The 25,945-nt window shown below is 36.3% G+C and overlaps 1 protein-coding gene across 1 annotated transcript in view; it reads left to right on the forward strand.

Annotated features, from left to right (window-relative positions):
- Window positions 1–205: 205 nt before the first annotated feature.
- Window positions 206–25,945, forward strand: part of LOC129252876 (homeotic protein Sex combs reduced) — a 91,928-nt gene continuing 66,188 nt past the window's right edge. Inside the window, exons 1-2 of the mRNA XM_054891015.1 lie at window positions 206–263; window positions 3,907–4,084. The gene's annotated coding sequence lies outside the window, so the exon portion shown is untranslated. The remainder of the gene's footprint in view (window positions 264–3,906; window positions 4,085–25,945) is intronic.

Consider the following 25,945-nt stretch of genomic DNA (forward strand, 5'->3'; position numbering starts at 1 on the left):
GTGCGTCGTTTCGTCGGTCGGTGCCAGACACGCTATTCATTTTTTTTCACTAAACGCTGAGTGCGTTTTCTAGCCGTGAATATTTCCTACTATTGGACATATCTAATAAGATTAACATAAATAACAACAATGAAAATAGTGCTACATACAACGTATCTTTAAATCCTACTTGCGGGAATAAATAATCGAGAAACACTTTAAGTGTGAAACATAGTATTTGGCTGAATTTTCGTGTCTAGAAAAAAGAACTAAAATTTAGCAAGGTATGCTGTGTGAAATGTAAAAAAAGTTAACAATTATTTCGTATTTTTAATAAATCACAAATCAGTTTAAAAAATTAAGAACGCTGCTTTAGTTTATTTCAATTTATTCAAACTCATCTAATTTCCGATGTGCTTTTGTCAGCTTTCCTATTCTGCAGCAGTTTATTCGAAAAAAAATTCACTGCACAGAAGGCGCGTCTGTGGAACGAATAGTTGTTAATTGTTGGGTTTGACAGTGATAATAATATTGTTTCGCACACACAAGGAGCGAGGCAACGACGATTCTCGCTCAACTTATAGTGTGCGCTTAAGTAATTAACAAACTAAGGCAGCTTCAATTCCATGCTGACTCCAAATTGCTGATAAGCTTTTAAGGAGAAGTCTTTACAAATGCATTGAAAGGTTTGCCATTGTCTACTGAGTTGCAGAAAAATTACTTTTCGTGCCTTGGTTTAAGAATGACATCTATGGCCATGCGATTATTAGAACTTTAACAAAAGAAATTTAAATCAAACAGGTTCTACTTGTTGAAAAGAATAAATACGTTTTTTCCTGCTTCAACTCTCTATTATTAATGGTGCCGAGTTAATAATTTCGCTCATAATTTTCTATACTTCTTATCACGTTTACATACATATGAATGTATATATGTATGTATATATGTTTGTATGTATTTGCATAATAATATCCCTCCATTATTTAAGGTATGACGAGCTTTGGCGGAGGGCGCCTTTGTCACAATCAACCCAAAGTAACCTAGCAAATCTAGTGATAAATTTGCATACTTAATTTAATTAGTTAAAATTATTTAGTTCAAAGTGCGGTCCTATTTAGAACAAGCAGCAATTTTAAAAGCATGAAACTCATTCGAAGGTATTTCGCCGTAATTAAATGCATATTTATAAAATGAATTCACCATAAATTATAATACTTTCTTGTGGAAACTTGTAGAATTCCAATATTATGAAAATAACAACATTAGACTATTGTCGAACTGCATGTATGTATGTGATAAATTCTATTCAATTTAATTCGACTACTTTTAGCCGCATATTTGAAATTAAAAAAAAATGTGCTTGAAAATTTCACATTAAAGAACAAGAGTCCCACAACATCAAATTGGAAACAAAAGCTTCCAGAAAATAATTTAATTGAATAATTGTTGATAAGAAGCAGTTCCTTTCGAAGTCTTCATAGGCCATTCACGGGGAATTATTATTAGTGTATATCGAAGTATTAAATGTGATCTTGTTCAAACGCACACCTTCAGGTAACTCACACTTAAGCATGTGCTTAGTAATCCTATACGTATACGTATACGTCACATGCATGAACAATAAGAATAAAACATGTACAGAATGTGTGTGATGTTCGAAAGTTCGGAATTCGAAGAGAAAACCAACACCAAGTGCATATCTCATAACGAATTCTTAACAAATATCAAACACCATTCATATGTGTGTACACATGTAGCTCCCTACAACCCGCAGAGAGGCAAATATAACTTCGAAGAATCGAACCCAATTTTCGCTCATTCGTACTCAGCGCTAAATATGTATTTGCACTCTTCATTCGAAAAAAAAAAACACATAAAACAATTCTGGTTTTTCAGCGTTTGTTAGCCACACACATATGCATGCAAACAAAGGGCAAAAAAAGTTATAATCATTTCAATTGAGGCGAATGTTGCTCACCACATACCTCACATACGCACACTCATACACACACATTGCAGCTGGTAGGCCGAAGCCATTGCCTTGGCAGCTCGTTGTGCTCGTACGAGTGAGCAGCAATGGTCGAGGTACCATGCGAGGCAGCAGGAATTGCCGGTTAGCATTGGCGGCAGCGCTTCAATGTTGTTGTCTTCTTCTTGTATGTGGTTGCAATAGAGGGTCGGACATTCGTCTCCGATTGTTCGAATTTTTCTTCGGTTTTCTTTATTTTTTCGATTTCAACTTTTTTGCTAGTATTTTTTCTGCTCTCTGGTGGTTTTATAAATGTAATGCATTTTTATTTTATTCAACGGAACCCCCTCAAAAGTCCCGCTCCCTTATACACCTCTTGTTTTCATACTTGTACTCAGTACCCACTGGCGTGCTCGTTGTTACAATTGGATATCAGCGGTAGCTCGCGGATGAGACGATATACGCGCACACTGTGTACTTTCATACATACATATATAATATACTCATAAATATCAATGGATGTGTGCGTTTTCGATTGTGCGCGACGTTGCTAGTGGCGTAGCAGCGGTAGAGTTTTTTATTGATGCTCAGATATTTGTGATTTGAATTATGTCCAAGTAGTCAAACAGAAACATTGGCGCTTTGAGCACGTATTCGCGGGTTTTACCAATTCCAAGTTTAATCAAACTAACTAAACCGTACGGTCCGATTAGTATCAAAGTGAGCACTATCACATTCATTAATTTAACCAGTTGGCAACAGAAAAATTTGAAACGCGTTATTAAATTCCTTAAGCAAAGCAAAGTGAAGTAGCAAATAGGAAGACTGATGGTGTGCAAGGTGCACCAACGTCTTGCGCGCTGATAATAAATGATGAATTGTTAGCAAAGTGTTTAGTATTTAACTGATGGCGATTTAAATTCGCATTGCCGTTGATGGCTACTCATAAATTGTTTGTGCAACAGCGCGCGAGAATGCTTGTAGGCCAACGATGTTTACATTTTTAGGAAGAAAAAATAAATTAAATAAAAAGGTGATTGAAAATAAAGTGTTGCTTAGGCTAAAATTAAAAACTACTATTGAAGAGTAAATAGAATTAAGTGTAAAAACTAAATAAACGTGAGGTGAGGTACATACGATACGAACTTCTGTGCAATCAAAAAAAACTTAAAACATCAAGAAAAACTCCAATAACTACAAAACCAACGGGAAATGTTGTATTATCGAACACTACCCTAAGAGTACAAGTATTTTTCTTATCTGTGCAATCACCTATTGTAATAGCCAATTTGTTGTATTTCGCTAAATTTACAATATCAAGCTGGCCACTATCAAAACTCAAAACAATTTGTTCTATTTTAAAGGCAGCAATATATATTAAACTAACAAAATAATTATGGAAGAGCGAGCATAAATGAAAAATACAGACAAACAAAAATAAATAAAAGTAAAACTTGTCAACATTGTCATTATTTAGAAAATTTATGAGATCGAGAGCATTGTTGAGCTCGAGCGCAGCAGCGCACAATTGTACGCCACATTGACCGATCAACCAAATGAATTCAAGTTCAATGCAACTCAACGCAGTTCATTAAAGTTCACCATCCACCGGCGGGATCTAACCATACGTCGTCATCGAACTACTATTTTTGCCTTCTTTACCTAGCTAGGCATTTTATCGTCGGCCGGCATCTGGGCTGAAGGCAAAAATATTGTACAAAGCATCTGCGGGTATCGGGTATGAACAATCAGCTACCCGGTTTTCCTGCATAACTACCGTAGACGTTACAGTGCAACTGTTGGAAAATTACAACCTGCCGCAGCAGCAGCAGCAGGGGCGTCGGTGGCGGCGTTCAGTGGACTGTGCGACGGCCACTTTTGATTTATGGCTGTACGCGTTTTATTGAGCTGTTATTGTTATTAACAGATTATTGTTATTTTATCTGTGTTGTTTACAGTCATATGAATGTGTACCAAACATTGAGCCTGGTGTAAAAACTTCAGTGAGAATTACTGCAAACGAATACGTTTATAAGATTCAGAAAGAAAAGAAAAAGGATATAGTACATATATATTACAAACGAACTTCTTAATTTGAATTCACCACATCTACAAATGAACAATAAATTTTCATAGGTGAGTTCAGTTTTAAATCCTATACCTGTAGATACTTATTCAAAACCAGTCCATCTTGCATTTCTAGTAAGACTTAAGACTTTGAGTTAATCAAATTTCGCTAAAAGCGATCGGACAAAGACTAAAATAACACAAAAGGGTTTAATTTATGCATTTTTTTTTTTTTTGGACTATACTATATTTCCCTAACGCTGCAATCGCAAAGATTTTATGGAGTTGGAAAAAGCGTATCCATTAGTTTTACATTTAGCTAATAATGTAGGTGAAGACAAATTTTATGCACAAGCAACTGTTGATCACTTCTTGTATTACTGTTTTGGCCTTAATTTCTTTAATAGAGGATATTACGGCTTGAACTTAGTTTTGCTTATTTTGTTCTTTTTTAGTTTAAATAGATATGCACCGCTTGGATATTAAGTATTATAATGTTAAATATAGGGGGCACACCACAGTTATTATAGTTACTACTCCCATTAAGCTTTCAGCCCATTTTAGGAGCTACTTGTCGAAAGCATTACCTGGTTTTTCATTAATTCGTGAAATAAGTCATTTTTTTGACTATTCTTGTTCAAGGTTCAGAAACAACCATTAATCGGTATATCTAAGGTCTCATGAAGAGAATGTGTAGGGTATAATCTCAAATTCGAAGGTCTTGTTCGGTTTACTCAGGTTTTTTTTTAATTGTTATGGTTCATCTAGTTTCAGGAGCTCATAATAATATATAAAGTGACCAGATAAAAATTAAAGGGAAAAAATTAGCTCTGACAGCTAATGCTCCCTTTATTATAAAACAATATTTTGCTGTTTTCCATATATTAAATAATTATAATAATATAAACGAACAACAAACTACGACTTACTGCTAAGAATTAAATTGACTTTTCATTTAAATAAAATTATAAAATTTAAATTAACCCTCGTTAAGAAAAATAAGTAAATAAATAAACACTCAGCGATGCTTTATTTTGAAGCTACACTCTTACAATATTTTATGCCATGTAAAACCGTATTCATGAAACTGCAGCTTAGATATATCGACGTTTCCGAGGCAATCCCTCTATATCAAGCCCATTAAAGGTCACGGTCTCTTTCCTCATTTCGAAAGAAATAAGGTCCAGTTATGCCGCAATGCCATAAGCCGCACAAAACCGTCAGTCTTGTGCATTTTTGTCTCCTGTTGACTCTAATAATCTTTACATAGCCGCTGCGCGAAGAATGGGTCTTGTCGGAGAATTTGTTTTCTTCACGTTAGGTATTTATAACTGAAACTGAAATTTGATAATATTTTTTAATAATTTGCTCACGTTCGGCAAACGTGAAACAATGCATAATGAATCGGCGAACCTTACTGAATTATTTGACGGCTGCTGGAACATAATCATTGCTATCTGGTCACACTGTACCTGAAATAGTTCCATTAAAAACAGAGCATAACTTTCAACCTGTGTGTCTATGGCACTGATGTAAACGTCGATGACACGGGTTGGCCAGATTTCACATAGCACATCACATTCCGCCACAATCCGGTGCAATAACCCTATCCTTTTTTGCCATATAAATATAATAGCGCATATTAACACCCAACCGCCTTACAGCTCCTTTCAAATTAATACGAGCGATATAGGACTTTTGAACTTTTAAATATTCCTAGCAATTCTGAGAAATTCGTAGTGATTACTTTTTATTAAAGAAAATACCAAGAGAATAACAAATAATACTAAAATCATAAATATTTCTATTTAAAGTGGCATCTTTCAAACAAACAAATTTAAACAATACTCCATGATGAAATGTGACGTCAGCTCAACAAGTATTTCTTAATAAGATTCTGATTCTGGTTTTGATATTTCAGAATTAAACTTTTTTGTGGGTGGTATCTTAGCTTTATAACGTATCAATTCGGATTCCAGCATACGCTATCGCTGAAACTCCAACGCCAAAACTTCTAAATAAATTTGAACGATATTTTCGATACCGGGTCAAAAAATCCCTGAAAATTCCCATCCTCGGAATATTTCGTTAGCAGACTGTTTTTGACAGGTGATATATTTAGTTAAAATTCTGTCTCCAGCTATTTTTCCATCGCTAAAATCTATCTTTTTTGCTTAAAAACTGTGAATCTGATGACGAGAATCTGGCGCTAAAATATAAAATATTTATATTGGACCTAAAACAAAAGGTTTTTAGCTGCGGAACCAACTCGCCGGGATATGTGAACTGAAATATCTATTGCAATAACTTAGTATCAAAGAAATAAATACCATTTTTTACTAACAAACTAAGAAACTAATTTCCTTGTTGGTTACAGCATTATTGAAATTTCAAAGTAAAGAATTATTCACCGCATTTCGACTCGTAAATATGTCTTAAGGAGCGATTAAAAGTAATGTGGGCTAAGAAAGTACAAAAATCTTCGCACACATTTATCTTGGCAACGCGCTCATTTCCACAAAGCATCTTAAAATGGTATTTAAATTTTTCGTCTAGAATAAATTTTCATTAAATTCTCGTAAACAAAATTTGACATTTCTATTCAATTACACCAGCGACGCCTGCGGCGGATAAAATTAATAAAATTGTCCTTGTCGATTTCGGCGATAAAGAAGCCAGAATAGGTTTAAGAAAATTCGCCTAACATTCGGATAATTTTAAGTGCTTGAAATTTCGGAGGTTGTTAGAGGTTTAACGAAAGCGATTGCTGGAAACCGGTACAGTAGATATATTGGAATCAGTATTACTTTAATAACCTACGAGCATATATATTTTTTGTTTTTGTTTTTGAAGAATAAATAGCAATTATTATCGAGTTCCAATAATCCAATAAATTTCCGACTTATTCACACAAATTTTGAACAGATGTTCGGAATTAAAGACATTTCCATTTAAGGAATAGGTTTTTAATTAGGAGGATTTAGTAACAAGATTTTACACTCTTTGATGTTATATGGACTTATTAATCTGTATTTAATAAATAAATATTTAATTTTTCAAATGGAAGACAGGCTATGATAGATTTAAAGGATTTTCGAGGCGAAAAAAATCAGAAAACTGAGAAGCCTTAGTACTAGAAAAAGATGCCGATACATGCCCACTTATTTTTCCGGAAGCCTTTAAGCAAATTCAAAGCAACCAGGCGCAAATTTTAATAGAAAGAGGAATTAATTAATAAATTTGATTAATGCACAGTGATAAAAAAATGTTATACAAGGTGTCGCAGATTAATCACCCTATCGGAAGATCCATAATTTTTGCAAATGGCGTCGTGCGTCCATCATAATTGACACTTGTAAACTAGTCAGCGGCAGTATGGAGCGCAATAATTGTCTAAATAATGGAGCGCTTAAAGGTCAAAATAAAGATTTCCATCTCTCAATATTTTTTTTTATTTAGTAAAAAAGTTATTCAAAGATGAAATTGGGTGATTTGTTTTGCGCCACCTTGTAGCAAAAATGCAATACTACTTGAGTTGAGTTTTTTTATTTGTTGCAGGGTAAAAATTTATTTTAAAATTATTTAACACAATTTTGTTTTTAATACGCCCGTTTTATAGACATACATAAGCTTCAAAGTACAAAACATCCTATGCAAATCCGAGCATTCACTACATAGTTCTTAGCAAATATAAAATTTTTGGGACGTTGTCTTATACCACGTAATGATTCTTCGAAACCTAAGGAACTTGTTTTTTTAAAGCATTTAAAGTCGCGTCCATTCGTTACTTTACATATTCCAAATAAAACAATTACTTTACTTATTTTTCTTCTTCATGAATGGCGCAGCAACGCCAAAGCGATTTTACCCGAGTTTAACAAAACGCGTCAGTCCTTACTTCCTCGGGCTAGCCGGCGGACAAAACGGACGCCAACAAAAAGTAGGGTTTGCCCTTCCTCTGCTATCACGAGCAAATATCGCATATTCAGCGCTGAAGCTTTTGCATCTATTCCGAATCGATTGCGGTCGTTGCACTATTTCTATGCCGCCGCAAAGCTCAATCACCTCATTATTCCATTGTCTGCGTTTGCTGCTGACAAAAGTGCCAATCGGCTACTCTCATAGAACACAAATGAATGAAAATAAAAAATGAAAACTCTGCATTAACTTACAGTCTTACGGGGGAAGGGAATCATTTAGTGTAATAGGAATACGACGTCAGGAATCATCGTGATGGGCACAAACAACTTTCCAGTATTACTAAAATTGTATAGCAGCCCATTTGAAAAATAGATTCGTACAAATCCTTATCATCATCGAGATCTGCGAATATATTCTCAACTATCACTCCAAAGTAAAACTAAAGTATTCGAGTCGAGTTAAAGTCGAGCATAATTTGAGAAAAAAGTGTTTGGGGACTATTTTTATAGAGGTAGACAGATGAATTAGACATGCAAAATATATTCTGTCAAAATTGCAAAAATGTGACGTTTGAGAGAGCAATTCATGAATGAAGCCCAGATTTACCATTCTTTGATTTTGTACGCCAATAACACACCATTTCTCACGGCTATTATTGGGAACGAGATCTGAAGTCTGTTCCGAAAAATGCATTTGAAGAATGGTTTAATGATTAGATTATTCAATTTCAATTCAAATTTGCTATTTCTGAAAGAGTATAATTTGAAGGCAATACAATACATTTGAATTAGTAATAAATAATTTGTGTTTTGTTGAGCGATCCTCAACGCAGGATTTTTTGAGAGATAAAAAACTTGTGAAAGTGACATCTGTCAAAAGAGCAGACCAGGAGCTCAGCCAAACACCCAACAAGCGGTGTACACACCAAGTATACACAAGGTGGCGCAAAATTATTTAATACAATATTTATTATTTTATTATTTCAATTTTTATTATTACAATATTATTTCAACACATGGCGTCGTACGCAAATCTTATTTAACACTTCGGAATTAGACAACTGCAGTATATAAACAGACAAGCAATGGAGCGCGTAAGGGTCAAGTAAAGATTTGCATCACTACAAAACATTTTTTTATTTAGTAAAAATATATTCAAAAACAAAATTAGATGATTAATATTACGGCACCTTGCATATGAATACGAGTACATTCGAATTGCATTAATAAATCATGAAAATCTATTTTAAAAATACATAACATACATGGAAAACATACTAAGTCAGTGGCATAGTGAATGAACAAAATTGCCGAATTTGCAGCGGCACTAACTGCCTAACTAACTACTGAATTGTATGCCATGCAGATCGCTATACGTTGAAGTTCTAAACACGTTGAATTTCTAGAGCGAATAGATATGTGATTTGATTACTTTGGAGTATCAGGACACAGATAGTCGTGGGGCGCAACGCTATTCAACTTCCAAACTTGCAGCTGTGCTTACCCGTGATCCGCGCTCATGCTGAAAAGCTGGATTTACCATTTAATCTCCATTACAGACGTCGTGGGGATCAGAGAAGGAGTTTAACGAGCACTTTCTCTGTAAATGTCCGAGTTTGGCAGCCAGACGACTAAGGTCACTGGGAGCTCCTTTCTTCGACAGCCTGGGGCCGTGCGCCAACCTAAATCCAATCAATATTCTCCATTATTTCAACAGCTCTGGTTAGCTCTGGATATCTGTCCGTTGGAGGTCTCATAATGGTATCAAAACGGCACTTTAGTGCTACTAGGGGAATCCCAGTCTGGTACTTCAACCATTTCACCTAGATACCTACCTACTTTGGAGTATTTTCTGATAAAACCAACTGGGACTGAAGATTCTCGGCGTTTTATTATCAAAGTAATTCGATACATTTAACTAAGCTTAAAACAGAAATGGACCAACTGGATGTTGCTTTTAAAACTCATTTGAAGCAGCTATGGATATATATATATAATTTGCGCGTACACCGTTTTTGGGTGTTTGGCCGAGCTCCTCCTCCTATTTGTGGTGTGTGTCTTGATGTTGTTCCACAAATGCAGCGACCTACAGTTACAAGCTAGCCGACTCCGAACGGCAGATATTTTTATGAGGAGCTTTTTCATGGCAAAAATACACTCGGAGGTTTGCCATTGCCTGCCGAGGGGCGACCGCTATTGGAAAAATGTTTTGTATTCATTTTGGTTTCACCGAGATTCGAACCAACGTTCTCTCTGTGAATTCCGAATGGTAATGACGCACCAACCCATGCGGCTACGGCGGTCGCTATGGATAGGTCCGAGATTATTTATAAACATTAAAAATCATAAATAAACAAAAAAATCGACCTTTATTGATTTGTTTTGTCTTTTATTAAAAACAAAATCCTTTATATACTAAACCAAATGAGAAAAGTATCGAATTTGAGTATGACTTACTTCACGATATCCCTATTGGTAAGCGAATGTTTCATTTATTTAACTCTACAATAATTGCCAGCCAAAGTGCGGCCAAATACAATTTCCATTTTTATAAAGGCTTTATGTACTTATAGGTTATTACAAATTTTAACCCTTGAAGTGTAGCGTTATTTTACATTTTAAAATGTAATCTTGCCATATCGAGGTAGTCCTTTTTATTCTCGATTTTTATATGAAAAATTTAGCATATAAGTTTGCCACACTACTTTTAATAGAAATAAACCTTAAATAAAAAAGATCATGAAAAATAAGTCGCCTCCATTATTTTTCATGATTTCTTTTATACCTATATATTTTATAGCGATTCGCTCTTCAGCCTATTTTTACGAAAATGTAAAATGAGCAACACTGCGTTGTCTCATCAACGAAGATGATCGGTTCAGGGTTAAAATCTTTATATTACAGTAGCTCTTGGGATGTTTTACTACATTATCTGCACTTACACTATCTACATTTTCTTTCTATTTGTCGTGTGCGTTTTGATGTTTTTCCATAAATTGACCGCCTCCGAACGGCAGATGGTTTTTTATGACGAGCTTTTTCATGGCAAAAATACACTTTTATCATTTGGAGTTTCATGCCCGGAGATTCATACACTTACGAATGGTTTCGTACAACTTAATATAATTTTCTTTAATAAATACCAATAATTCAACACTGAAGTTAATTCATAAAAAATATTGAGATCTAAAATAAGGAGCATTTCAACGAACTAAAATATGTTTGTGCATTAAAAACATACTTTACTGAAATTGAAAACTACGCTGCAAATGTATTGTAATAAATAACATGCAGCACATGTTTTTTTTACTACACAACCATCTACTGTAACTTCGCTGTTGGGAGAATTTGCGTGTCACTTATCGAATAGAGGAATTTTCACTTCATTAAAATGAATGCATGCGTTTTCTAAATAATTAAGATCGAGGAAGCGAATGTCAGAAGAAACAAAAGACAAAAAACGTATATATGTTTGTATATATATACACACACGTATATAGGCACACACACATACACATTGTGAATGAAATACTATGAAAGCGGCGCAACCATAGAACAAAATGAAAAAGTACATAACAAGCCAATTCAAATGAGGCTAATATATTTTATTTTACCAACTCCGTCAGACTCGAACTGAACTGTCCTTATCTGTGGCGCCGTGTGTTGCAATTTGGTAAATATGTAAAATATTTCGATTCAGCTGACCAAAATGGGTTGGCTACCAAGACACGAGAGCACTTCACCTCTATCGGCTCGTATTTTTGAAATACAAAGGAAGTCATGCTGATCACAGTTTGAAAAGTTTCTTGATTTGGGTGTGCAACTACTTATATTATATATAGCAAGTACAAACATATACATATACATATATGTATATGCTGGGAATTTACAGGCACATGCAAGCATATGCACACTCCAATAAAGACGTAAGCTACTTTGTTATGGATGACTTGGAAAATGCACGCATAAAGTTTTCCTACAAAAGGAAACACTTGAATTTCATACCTAATGTGAGAAACCCACATGTTATCCACATAAGAACTGGCCCGATAGTCCCATCGAGAGAAAGTGAAAGTGACTCTTTAGTCCATATGTCTGTGCTAAAATACGAGTATCTGCACATACACTTAGCAGACTCACAATTAGACAAATCGCGCCCACTCACTGTTCTCGGCCTATTGCGCACTTTGAAGATGTCCAGCGGGTGGTATGCAAATAGATACTCAAAGGGATGTGCACTGCGGTAGTGCAATCCAACCAATACAAACTATTGCATAATGTGGCTCAACAAATGCCATTTACGATTACCCGCAGCTAATCAAACTAGCACCGCTCACCAACACACAGAATGAATAGCCGCTTGCTGCGAAAATTGTACTTTGTAAACCTCGTAAACGGCAAAAGAATTGCCGAAATAACTCCCGACGTCAACAGATCTACTCGCATGTACATTTTGTTCTTCCCTTTTTTTAATTTTTAAAACGTTTGTTCCTGTATTTTCTTCCGCACTGCATGAATGGTGTCGTTATAGCGAATTCATTTCAATTTTTCGTGCTGTAATCGTAATCAGAACTGCAATTTGGCATTTTTTTATTATTTTCTTTTTCATTTGCCGCAACGCTACGCTGACATTTATACAATTTTGGTATAGTCCATGATTTTTGAAATTAAGTATAGCACATAAAAAGCACATATTTTACTAGGTGTTTGGCCGAGCTTCTCCTTTAATTTGTGGTGTACGTTTTGGTGCTGTCCTACAAGTGAAGGGACCTACAATTTTATGCGCCTCCGAATGGCAGATAATTTTTGTGAGAAGCCTTTTCATGGCAAAAATACACTCGGAGGTTTCGATTTGTCATTACCTGCCGTGAGGCGACCGCCATTACCAAAAACGTTTTTCTATAATTTGAAGTTTCATATCCATAATAGGGTCGAACCCAGTCCCACCGAATGGCAGTCACGCACAGGTACACTCGGCTACGATGGCCGTATAGCGCAATGCCTACTTTATTTATTTTTGTTTTTATTTTTTGTCGCTCTTCAATGAATTTCAACTCGTTGAGGCACATAAGTCATTTCTCATCAAGTGATTCAAAGCAGTTTCGATGCTAATAACAGAAGCTAACGTTAATAAAATAGCAACTACTATAATCACCAAAAACTGTCATAAGGGCATTTCAACTTTGTTCGTTTATGATTATAAATCAAAAATGAAAACGACATCAGAATCACGCAAACTTTTTGGCGAATATTTACTGCTATTTCCATTATAATACATTCGAAAGGAAATTTCAAGAGTCACATATTGTACAATAAGTGCTGGTGTACATTTGTTTACACTTGCGAAACGGCTCAAAAGAAGTTTACATGCTATCCAGCAGAAAAGTAAATTACACACAGCAATGTGGTATATGTATGTATGTGCATATGCGCTTGTAGGGAAAATGCTTCTGGCTGAACGGAATTTAAAAAAAATATATTTATAGTTGTTGAAAAGTGCTCATAACATACAATGCATTCGATATAAAATGAATTGAGCGCTGTGTACAATGGAGTGTTACAAAAAAGATAAATAAAATATGTATGTATGTATATATGATTATGGGATATTTCGCGTCAACCGGATCACAAACTCAACAGAAAAAGGTGTGATGCGGCTCAAATCGTACGAGCAACCAAACACTTTGATACTTTGATGTTTTCGAAAATTTCAAAATGGCGTCCCTTTATGGTAGCTATAATATCTAAAAGTAAAAAATTATGCAAAAGTAATTCAAATAAAGAAATAATAATAAGGAAATACTTGAATGCCTCAATACGAGTGTCGAATATCTCTTGAATTAATTTAGTTACTTGTATTGATGCAAGCCATATGGGTAGGTGCGTGACTACCATTCGAAAGTGTGTAAGTTCGAGTCTCCGTGCAAGAACATCAATAGAAAACTTTTTTCTAATAGCGATCGCCCCTCGACAGGCAATGGCAAACCTCCGAGTGTATTTCTGCCATGAAGAAGCTCCCCATAAAAATTATTTGCTGTTCGGAGTCGGTTTAAATTGTAGGTCCCCCTATTTGTGGAACAACATCAGCACGCAGGCCGCAAATAAGAGGAGAAGCTCGGCCAAACACCTACCAGAAGTGTACGCGCCAATGATTTATTGTTTTAATCGTCATTTTAATTTTTAGAAACCTAGCAGCATATACGTAACGAGGCATCTGAACCTCCTCCTACTGGAAATCTGATATCTTGTTTATCTTATTTGTAATTAGCAAACCACGTACACCAAAATGTTGTGGGTTTGGAATTTATGGGCTTTTAATAATTTTACTGACGATTAATTCCGATGTTGTTGCTTTTCCACCCTCCTGATCCCGTTTTGGAAAGGTCAAAACACAGGCATCCTGGTCCTCTCACATTTCGTTCAATTTGTTATGTATTGTAATGCCATTGCTTTTCAAACCATTTCGCCTGAAAGTATGCAAAATATAAAAAGAAAAATATCTCCATTTTTAATTGGGAGCGCTGGCTTAAGCATCGGCATCACAATTCGCTATATGCCTGAGCCTGCCCCACAGGATATTAGAAATTGAGCAACAAGTTCGGTGGGAAATAGCCCGCTGGAGTCCAAGAACAATTATAAAAAAATGAAATTTGTCGCTACAAGTGTTCATGATAATCCGCGTCAGAGAGCTGATGGGATTTCCAAAAATTATTATGCATGAAATATTGAGGGTCTTAAGCTTCACCCCTTTCAAATTCAAATCATGCGAGTGCTTAACTATTACAATGTCTGCGGTCTTTTCTGTTAAAGGTCATTTTCATTTAAATGAAAGTGTAAATAAGCAACATTGTCGCTATTGGTCACCGACTATTAAAACATCAACAGCCACTTCACATTCCCAAAGTGAGGGTTTGCTGTGAATTGTCGGCCAGTGGAATAATAGAACATATTGTTTTGAAAATCGTCTAGGGCAAGCAATTTTTTTTTCTGCCAATAATGAGAGATCATCCTTCCTTTAGTACAAACTGATGGTTTTCAGCATGACCGCACACGGCCAGAGAGACCATGGCGATACTGCGTGATCTCTTCCCTGCAAACTGACAGCCGTTTCGGTGACATAACCTGGCCACCCAGATCGATTTAACTTCACTACGCACCTCAAAAGTAAAGTCTATGAAACAAACCCAGCGATCACAAAAAAAACATCGTTCGCGCGGTTAGTGACATAGAGTACAGAGTCCCGATTCCAAGGGTATATTCGGCGTTACGGTCAACATTTTGAGAAAATAATTCTTATAAAAACCAAATTCTTTTTTAATTTAGTTTTTAATTCCCAATTCTGCCACCAGGCATCCTGTATAAAGAAAAATGAGGTGAACATGCTTTCTAAAAACGTTTTCAAAAGGCTATATGAGTTTCATTTTGCAACCTTACTGCATCATTTACTTACATATATAGTTTACAGCTTTTGACCTTACAATATTTAAAAACGGACATATTTAGGCCGAACTTAAAGTATTTGCTTGAGGCACATATTTCAAGGCGCTGACCAACAGTGAATATGTGTTGTAACTCTCATGACGTAAAGCGATTTTTCTGCATGTTTACGATCTCTATTCTCATATATCTAGGCAACGATTTTAATTGAACTAATTTAATCCCCATTGCCGAATTTCAAGGAAATTAAATCCAGAATGCTTACAAACTTCCAGTGCGCACATAACATGAGAATATCCTTGCCATATCCTGCATCTAATTTGCATAATTTTTTAATAACAATAAAAGTGCTGAGTCCAAATACATAAATATCACACTGACAACCAACATAAAAAAACAAAGGCAAATACGGACTACAATAACCACAACAAAACAAAAAACATTAGCACCCACTTCAGCCTATCCAAAAAGAGCCTCTACATCAATGGTGTAAACAGGATAACAATGGCCACCATGCAGAGTCACTTTGCTATGGGAAGAGCCATTTCGATTGCTCATAACCATGTTATCACCATAAACGGCACCATCCACTCCACCAATAATAATGACACTAAAATTGAAAAACAATTTAATGCCCTGAAAATTATGAGTACTTGCAATACGAATCCCAACAACAACAGAAATAAATAAATAACCGAACATCCAGTGAACAAACCACTCATAACGCAAAAACAAAAATGGATGAAAAAATATTTATGACTGTTTTTATGAGGTGCTTACAAATTTTTATGTCTTTTTAATGGGCTGTGAACAAACAGAGTGACACACAAACACATATTTTTGAATGGATTGGCACGGCTCATACATATACTCGTAAAGTGAGTGAGCGGTACTGCTGCCATGACTTTGAATGGTGGCAGCAAATGCGCGTGCGCAACTGCCCTGGACGTTTTATTATATGATATTTGTATGCATGAATGTTTGTATGCGGATGTATAGGTGGTTACGTGCCAGGTCTTATTCGTCTGTGGGCAAATATACGAGAGCGAAACACCGCCTATGTTGACAATAAATATGCAACGACAGTTTTTTGTAAAAAAGTTATAATTTATTGCATAAATAATAAAGCGAAGTTAGTGATTAGTTGTAAGCTAGGATTCTTTTCTCTTAGTGTTTTAAAATCTGCATTACATAGATGTATTATATTAAGAAAATGAGTTCTGCAAAATAAAAACAAAAACCTCTATGAGCTCCATCGAAATTGTTTATAAATATTGATATTGTAAAACAAATACATTTTCAATTAAATAGAATAAAACTATTTTTGTTATGCCGTCAGTGGTCCCAACCGGTAAAGAAATTTACAAAAATCAATAAAATATCCAGATGTTTTAGTGTTAGCCTTTAACTAAAATTGTTCCTGGTTCTAAGCTTGAGCTCCGTAGCCGGATAGACTTATGTGTGGGTATCGAATTTGGAACAAAATTTTTTCGGAGGTGGCATACAGCATACATGTCATTATATATATGTATACATACTTGTATGCACATATGTATGCATGTATTCAAATAAATCAGGTTGACTTTTCAGCCAATAGCTATTATTCGCATTGAGCTAAATAAAATATTTCAAAACAGTTTGGTATGGAAATGAAAGCAGCTGCTATTCATTTATTTACTATTTATATTAGAGCGGGTCGATTTAAAAATCGCTCATTGCTATGTAAAAATCGTATTCTAGGGATCAAAATAAGAAACTTTACCTCTAAAACGAATTCTGATGTCCTCCAATTTAAAAATATCACCATTTTTGGCCTTTCCATGAAAAAATCAGCTAAATGGCTATATTTATTTAATGTTAAATTTATTTAGTCAGGACATATGTAAATGAAAAAGATGAATTTAAGTGAGTTATAGAAAAGAAACTAAAAAGTTCGACCCAAATTGGGTGGCATCAGAATTCGTTTTAGAGGTATGGTTCCTTCGTCAAAGTTTCTTATTTTGATCCCTAGAATATGATTTTCACAGAGAAATCGGCGATTTTTTTGCCTCCCCACAAATGGACCCGGCCTAATTTACATATATATTAAAAATGTATTGTAATTGTAATTGATTTCATTAAAGGTTTTAAGATGGAAAATTTTTGTGGTATATTTAAATTAGCCATTGATATCCTTTCGAAGATTTTCTACGGAAATTTCAATTATTTTTCCAAGTTCACGCAAGTAATAAGGTCGAGTAGATGCAAACAAATGCTAGAAGAAACTTACGCATTAATAAATAAATGTCTGTCACATTACAATAAAAAACCTTCTCTAAGCGTCGATTTTTATTGAATTATTGTATTTTCAGAGCCAACTAACCAGAGTTCGCCCAAAAAAAAATAATGCCATCAAAGGATGTTTGCCCTTACCTGCTTCATTCCGAATTCGTTCTGCGGTTTGATTTTTATCAAATTGCATAATGATCTTATAATTAAAAATATTTACTTGCGCAAAGGAGAAGGGTCGACCCGCAAGTCAAATGCAATTATACTCATACATATTTACAAAAAGAAATATTCCCTTCTAGGAGTAAAAGTCCTTCACCAGAGCGCATCAAGAGTTTTAAATATAATATAGGAGTATGTACGTATTTATATGTGTATGGGCATGCTCATCATGCGCACATGTATTTATGTTTGAATATTTGCTAGATATTGTGTCTATGTGTGAATGCATGTGTACGCTTACCTCAAGTGTGAACTGCGAATATGAGGAAGCAAACATATACGATTAAGTAAATGCCCAACTGTCGCAGCAATGAATTGAAATAATTTATTGCTTTCTCAGTAGACAATCATCCGCGCAGACGAAAGTCGGGTTCGAGTCAGACGAACTAAGCGACCAAGCATCCAAGCAACCAACCAACCAACCAAAAAACAAATAGTCAGCCAGCAACTATTAAGTTTGCGCGCGTTTTTGTTTGTACATACTTTGTATTGAATGCAGATCTTGAGCTGATAGTTTCCCTCGATGGCGGTCGCCACAGCTGAACTGAATTGAGGATCACTCTACAGTTTGATATACATTTAAATGCGAATATGTTTGTACTTATGCGTACATATGCGTATGTATGCTTCGGTATTTAAGCGCCAATCTAATGAAATGCTCGAACGCCTTGGGTTGTCTCAAAAATATATTCTAGTTCGCTTTCATTTGCATTCGAAGTATTTATTATTCATGGATTTAATTAACACCAATTGAACTGCATGTCGCACGAACTTTTACTCGTAAATTAAACGAAGCCAATTTTATATGATACTAAATAAAATTTATTGTTACATTTGATGACGTTGATTTTACCAAAACTAAAAATATTGAATTTTGCCGGCTCTTAGTTCAACGCAGGCCGTTGTTGGTCGTATATCATTCCAGTGAGCATTTGCGAGTACCCATATAAATAAGTATGTCCGAGTTGCGTTTGCGTGGCTTATCGGATGTTTGTCAGGAAAATTTAAATTCGAACTTAACACCTGAAAAGATTTTTAAGCCACCACTCATATAAAAATAGATCAGAGCAGTTTATGAAAACGAAGAATACCCAGGTTGTAATCGTACAATGATAACTTTCTCTCAATAATGGAGAAATTTACAATCGCAAAGTGAGGTTATGCATTGATAGGAAGAATTTAGAAGATGTGGCGAACATCGGACCATTGACCATCAATTTTGAAGTAATCAGATGATTTGCTGTATTAAGTATGGCTTGAGGAACAACATCAAGGCGCCAGCTAAAAATGGAAGGATCATCTTGGCAAAACTCCGAAAAAGCTGATTTGCGTATGACAAAACTAAGATTGTGTTGGTAGTATAAGAAAAATCAACACAACCATTAAAATTAGCGGAGGAAATTTTGATGCCGAATATTTTAAGACGTGGGAGCCAAAGTTACTCTTATATAGGCCAAAATTGTAACCCCATTGTGTTACGAGAGGCGGTGAGATTGGGTTAAATGTGCCTTCGCACCATATAAAGGGTGGCGCAAAATTAACCATTCAACTTTTTACTAAAAAAACTGCTACTAAAAATTATTTTGAATGACGGAAATCTTTATTTTGACCCTTACGTGCTCCATTGCTTGTCTGTTTGTATGCTGCTGCTGTCTAGCTCACAAGTGTCAAGTATGATTGCCGTAGGACGATATTTGCAAATATTATAAATCTTTCCATAATTGATTAATTTTGCGCCACCTGTTAGTAACCGTCTCTACTACGAATGTAGTGATTCCACTAAAAACAGCCCACCTCTTCTCTTGGATTTTTCTTCCAACCCCGCCTCTTTCGCGTATCATCATTTCCTATATTATTTCTTCAAGACATCAACTCGTTACAGAGCTGTTCGCTTTGTATTGCACCTCTCGCATTTAAAATGGTGTGCTCCGCATCATCGTATTCAGTATATCCATAAATGCAATTTGGTAGGTTCACCTTTCGCATTCGCCACAAATACTTGCGAAAGGACTCGGGTCGAGGCAAAAACTGTATGAGGAAATAGTTAGTTTCTCCGTGCTTTCTTGCCAGCCTGAGAATTTCTGAGATTTTTGCCTGCCATTTTCGTTTGCGCTTTTGTGCTAGAAGATCTATAGGGATGGTTCCTTCTTCTTCTTAATTGGCGCGATAACCGCTTACGCGATTTTGGCAGAGCTTAGCAAAATGCGCCAGTCGTTTATTTCTCGTGATAACAGGCGCCAGTGGGACACACCAAGTGAAGTCAAGTCCTTCTCCACTTGATCTTTTCAATGCAGAGACCGCCTTCCTCTTCCTCTGCTACCACCAGCTGGTACCGCATCGAATACTTTCAGAGCCGGAGCGCTTGTATTCATTCGGACGATATGACCGAACCAACGTAGCCACTGGTACTTCGTTTTGTCCACGTTCACCACCAGACCCATTCGCTTTGCCTCTTTATCCAGTTTGGAGAAGGCAGAATTAACAGCGCGGTTGTTAAGGCTGATGATGTCAATATCGTCGGCATACGCCAATAGGGATGGTTTCGCTGATAACTAAACCCGATGCTTTTCATACTGTTCATGTAAAGAAGCCACTATGAGAGCACAGGTGCGTTGCACAGGTTGTAAAGTTTTCATCGGAATTTTATCCATCTCATTTTTTCGGAATTTCCCCCTTAGCGGATCTGCCCATATTTCACATCGATATAGAAGAGTTCGTCGTGACCATTAAAAGTTTTCGCTAGCTTTGAGTTACACCTCCAAGGTGTGCGATGAGCTTACTTAACATGCCGCTTCCTCAACAACTCTAGTGGCAGCATAGTTTATGTGTGACCAGTAAGTTAATTTTCAGTATATTTGCACTCCTAGGTATTATGTCGATAAAGTGGCAGTATGGAGCACCTAACTAACCTACTTCTAATGGACACATCTGTTGATTAGAAGGATTAGCTCTGTTTTCTCTGACGCCAGTTTTAATCCGTGGTCGTCTAGTCATTGCTGTACTCGGGTCATTACATGATTTGACTTCCTTTGGCTTCGTTAATATTTCGAGCTATTATTACTGCTGCAATTTCGTCTGCGTCCAACTAGAATGCACATCCTCAGGCATCTCTAATCGAAGGCTTTCATATCAGTATTCATTTTTTCCCTTGTTAGGACACAAATACAAATAACAACCCTCGTATCACAGTTTTACTACCTATTTATTCCTCCTTCAACTACCCAGTGTCTCTGATGAATCTCATCAGTTCTTTTAAATGAATATCTGCAGCCCGATTTTGGGTGACTAAAAATTGTGCCCCCGAAATACCGAAGCCTATTGTTCACAGTTCGTCGTTTCTGTAGACTCCGCAGAATCTTTTGGAAATCACGCTCAATCTTTCTGCAACAGAATTTTTGTTGTTTCACCGGCAATGTTAACTACTTCAGTTAGCACCATCAGTTCAGCGCCATGCAAGTCATGGCTTTTGCTACTCCATTCACAAATTTTTTCATAACTTCGAGCATTTTCCAGAAGTTTTTCATTGAGCTTCACATTATTCATAAAATTAATCCATGTTGTGGTCAAATTTACACAAGAACTATTGCGTGCTAAGAAAGAGTAAAACAACTTTAAACACCCCTAATCTGGAAATTATCAACAAAGCTGTTATGGTATTCAAAGATATGTATGTGTTTGATTTATATGTGCGGCTTTAATTACGAAATATTGAATATATGACTGTGTTTATAAAAGTAAAACTAAGCTATAAAAATAGTTATAGCGCCAGGTGGATGACTTTTCCTTTCAAATTCGCTATCTTATTTCATTAAGTATTACTAACCTTAGCAACTTCTACTCCGTACAAGATTACGTAATTGCATCTAAGGTTAAGAACCTTAACCAATTATTAAAGTCCATTCAGTCGATAAAAATACAAAAAAAAAGTTACTTCTATCTTCATACCAGTAAGCAGAAATAATTTAGCAAAACACCAATTCAGCTACGGCAAGAAACCCCTTTTTAATATGTTTGTTGTACATTAAATTGTTTGCCTTTTTTGCCACAGCATGATTTGGTTAAAAAACCCACACATGCATTACTCTTCTTCTCAGCCCCATGGCGGACCAACCTGGGTTTCTGCAAACACAACCAAATCAACAATACTGCTTTCCCTACCAGCGAGCCAACTCCTAACTGGCTATACAAGTACGAGTGCCTACATATACATGCCTTCATGTAGTGTTTGGAACTCCTCTTTCACTGCTTTATGTTGTGCTTAACTTTTTTTTGCTACAATAATCGATAAGCTAAATTGTGCTAACGCGCTTTTGTTTTCCACTTCTTCCATGAATTCGGGTAAAGTAGATCGCAAGTGTAAGATGAAACCGAATTCTTCTACTTTTTTCTGTACTTCGTAATTGTGGATACACTGCTAAAAATTGTTTTTATGTCTATATAAGTATTTGTATACAAATGTAGGTACATAATAGGGATATATAGGCGGAAAATTTCTATCACGAGATTTCAAGATATTTTAAAGTTATTCCGAGATTTCAAAATTCACCCCGGGATATAACTTTTCTAATATGATTATAGCAGCCGCCGTAATAGCTACACCAAAGCCTGTGGCAGAAAAAAACTTACGGTAAAATCAAGCGTCTTATCACTGAAAAAAGATGACAGAGAGAATTACAGACCTTCAAATATCCTACCACAAAGTTTAAATAGGAAAATGCAGAAAATTAACCAAAGCAAGTTCTGGCAAATGAGAAGCAGCAATAATACTTCAAAACATTTGTACAGAAACTCATGGAACCCAATCTTTTGACAGCGAATAAAAACTTTAACCTACCGGTTAACACTGCCACTAACAAGGAAAAGATCAGTTGCTTTGCAAACATCTCGAAACAGTTTTCCAATTTAACAAATTTTGCACCCCCCACTAAAACAAACATTATCTGTGTAGATGAGCCCTATCAAACAATGGCGTCCGAAAAAAATACATGAAATAAATGTAGGATCCGAAAACCCCATCTGAATATGGCCGCACAACTCCAAATATGCTCATTGAATTAGCCAATACTGCTACCTTTCCAATCCAATAACTTTTCAATACTACAAATATATTAAAATTTAGATATTTTCTCAACAATTTTCTAAAACAATCGTTTCTTTAATAATATAAATAAAAATAAATAACTAGTCGGCAAGTACACCTCTGTTAGGTTTCTGACCGATCTCCTCCTCCTATTTGTTTCACAAATGGAGGAACCTACAGTTTAAAGCCGACTCCGAACGGCAAATGGTTTTTATTAGGAGCTCTTTCATGGCATAAATACATTCGGGGGTTTGTCATTGCCTACCGAGGCACGCTATTAGAAAAAATCCTTTCTGTCATTTTTATTTTTCAGATTCGAGCCTACGCACTCCTGAATGGCAGTCACGCACCAAATCATTCGGATAGCCAGTAATAGTAATAAATGCTATTGTATCCCTTATTTTATTTAACTAGCAGTCGAAATAAGAAATTTTTTTTCCTTCATAATTTGAATTCTGTGAGAAACACGAAACCATTGAAAAGGTTGAAATTGAAATTTGAAAAGGTCGAGCCAAGGAGCACCAGGAGATTTGGTGGCTCCTAAAACACTCAGGCTAAAGAGCCTTTTGTATTTAAAGCTCTGGAAAGGGGGTAGATAGTCAAGGAGGGAAGGACAAAAGTATCAGAGAAAGAGATAGAAAAGAATAGAGACAGAGATAGAGATAGTTAGTCCTGTGAGAATTTTCCTGATTCTTTGGCAAATCTGTAAATATCCTCCAGTTTTAGAGAACGAATATTACTCATTCTCATGACATCGGAACCCAGTACTCGTAGCCGTGCTCTAGCAAAGGCAGGTGAAAGTGCTTATTGCTATCCGCCTCCTCCAAGCATGACAGGCATACCGGGTCCTCGATGATTCCACTGGTGGTCATATGCTGACCCCATGAATTGTGTCCTGTAATGATGCCGACCATCAACCGAATGTTTTTCCTTCTAAGTTTTAGTAGAAAGTTTCACAGTTTTCTGTTCGGACTTGTCCCAAAATACTTTGCAGTTCTGCAGCGTTCTAGACCGGACCATCGCGCTTTATGTAGATTGCCTACATAATGGCTCATCCAGTTCTTGATTCCTGCGGAACTGATTACGATTATTGGCTCTGGCCTCTGTGGGGGCACCGCTGATCCGCGGTTGGCCAATTCGTCGGCAATTTCATTTCCTTGAACACCAGAGTGTCCCGGAACCCATATAAGTACAAGCCGGTTTTGTCTTGCTGTCTCTTGAATGGACGAGTAATTTCTTTAAGAAATTTTTATATTGTATTTGTAAGAGGTGCTCGGGACAAACATCTATATAGTCTAACTTTTTATGAGTGTCTTGATGTTGTTCCAAAAAATGGGGGGTTCCCTAGGCACATTCACATTCATTCATATGTACGGCTGGTGGTTATAATTGCGAAATAGTACGTAAAGAACTACCAAAAAACCAAGCGGAGAGTTATTTGTTATTGTTGACTAGTTAGTTTACTGTTTTCGCATTTTTACGAATGGCTCCAGGACCGAGCATGGCTCCGGCTCTGGGGTCTACGTGGAATCCAGCGGGACAAAACTGCACTTTACTCTTGGAATGCATGCATCTATGTTTCAAGCGGAGGTGTATGCACTTCAAGAAGCGATGAACTTTGTTGTGGAAAACCGATAGATAGGCAGATCTATATGGGTCTGCAACGACAGGCAAGCGGCGCTTATGGCCTTAGACAGCCCCCAACCACATCAGGGGTTGTCTAAATCCAGACTGAACTATGTCGGTAGACATAATAGCCTGATGCTAACATTGGTCCCGGGACACGTTGGTATCGCGGGTAACGAGACCTCTGAATCCATAGCTAAGTTAGCAAATGGGTAACTACCACCCACAAGCGAGCTTGGCAGGCTGAGAGAGGCTGCAGATGGACTAAACTGATGCTAGCTGTCATGTCCGATCGACTGCCGCAAATCCTTCCGTCATTAAGCAGAGGGGAGTGCAGACGGTGGGTTGGACTGATGACGGGCCACTTTCGGACGAGACGGCGGACCACTTCATGTGCGTCTACCCCGCCTTCGCTCGAATCAGGTTTGAGGTCTTTGGCACTGATGTGTCAAGAAGCGACCATCTTGGCTCCTTGGCACCACAAGATCTACTCAGATTTCTTCGGAGATCGGGTAAATTTAAAGAAAATTTAAAGGGAATCCAAGTGTAGTACAATGGGCTTAATTAATGTCTGAGTGCTGCACTTGCTAGTTGTCCCGACAGAGAAAAACAAAAATTAAAACGCTCTCTCGTCGGTCAAAGAAATCTCACTCTAATCCCTTAAGGGGTTATATGGGTTTCGTTGGTTAAAAAAATCGATTTTTTTTTTTTTTTTTTTTTTTGACTTATTAATTTCCACAACATCTCAGGAATATTATCCTAAATTCTCAAGTCGATCCGAATAATAAATTCGAATAACTTTAAACGCGCTTTTCTCGGAACCGTGTTTTCAAAGTCGGTTGTCAAATGTTCTCGAAAACTATTCAACCGATCTTGATGAAATTTTACACAGGTGTTCGAAATATAATTTACTCGTGCTTGAAAAAAACAAAATGTTATTTTTTATTTTTTTGCAAAAATGTCTGCCAAAATTCCAATTTTTACTTTTTTTCTTTCCTTCGTTCAAGCTCGAGTTTATGGACTTACCTAAAGCACTAATTTTTGTTTTTTCGTTTTTGATGAGCCTGTCAGGAGTTATGCTGACAACGGCGACGCACCTTTTTTTCGAGGGGTCACCGGATATGACGTCACAATGGAGGAGTTTATCAGAAATTATTCTTTAAACATGTATCTATAAGAAGGAAAAAGTTTGAATTAAATAAATAATTTTTTTCATAGAAAAAAAAAATTAAAAATAGGCCTTTTTTTACCCGACGAAACCCATGTAATCCCTTAATGCTTGTTATGAGTGGGTGTTTGGTAAGATTTATTTATAGACCGCTTCACGTCAATTATAGGATGATATAAGCTTTGCGCGAATACCGCTGCTCTTTAGCG

This window comes from Anastrepha obliqua, chromosome 1, assembly GCF_027943255.1.
Source record: "Anastrepha obliqua isolate idAnaObli1 chromosome 1, idAnaObli1_1.0, whole genome shotgun sequence".
NCBI classification, from domain to species: Eukaryota; Metazoa; Arthropoda; class Insecta; order Diptera; family Tephritidae; genus Anastrepha; species Anastrepha obliqua.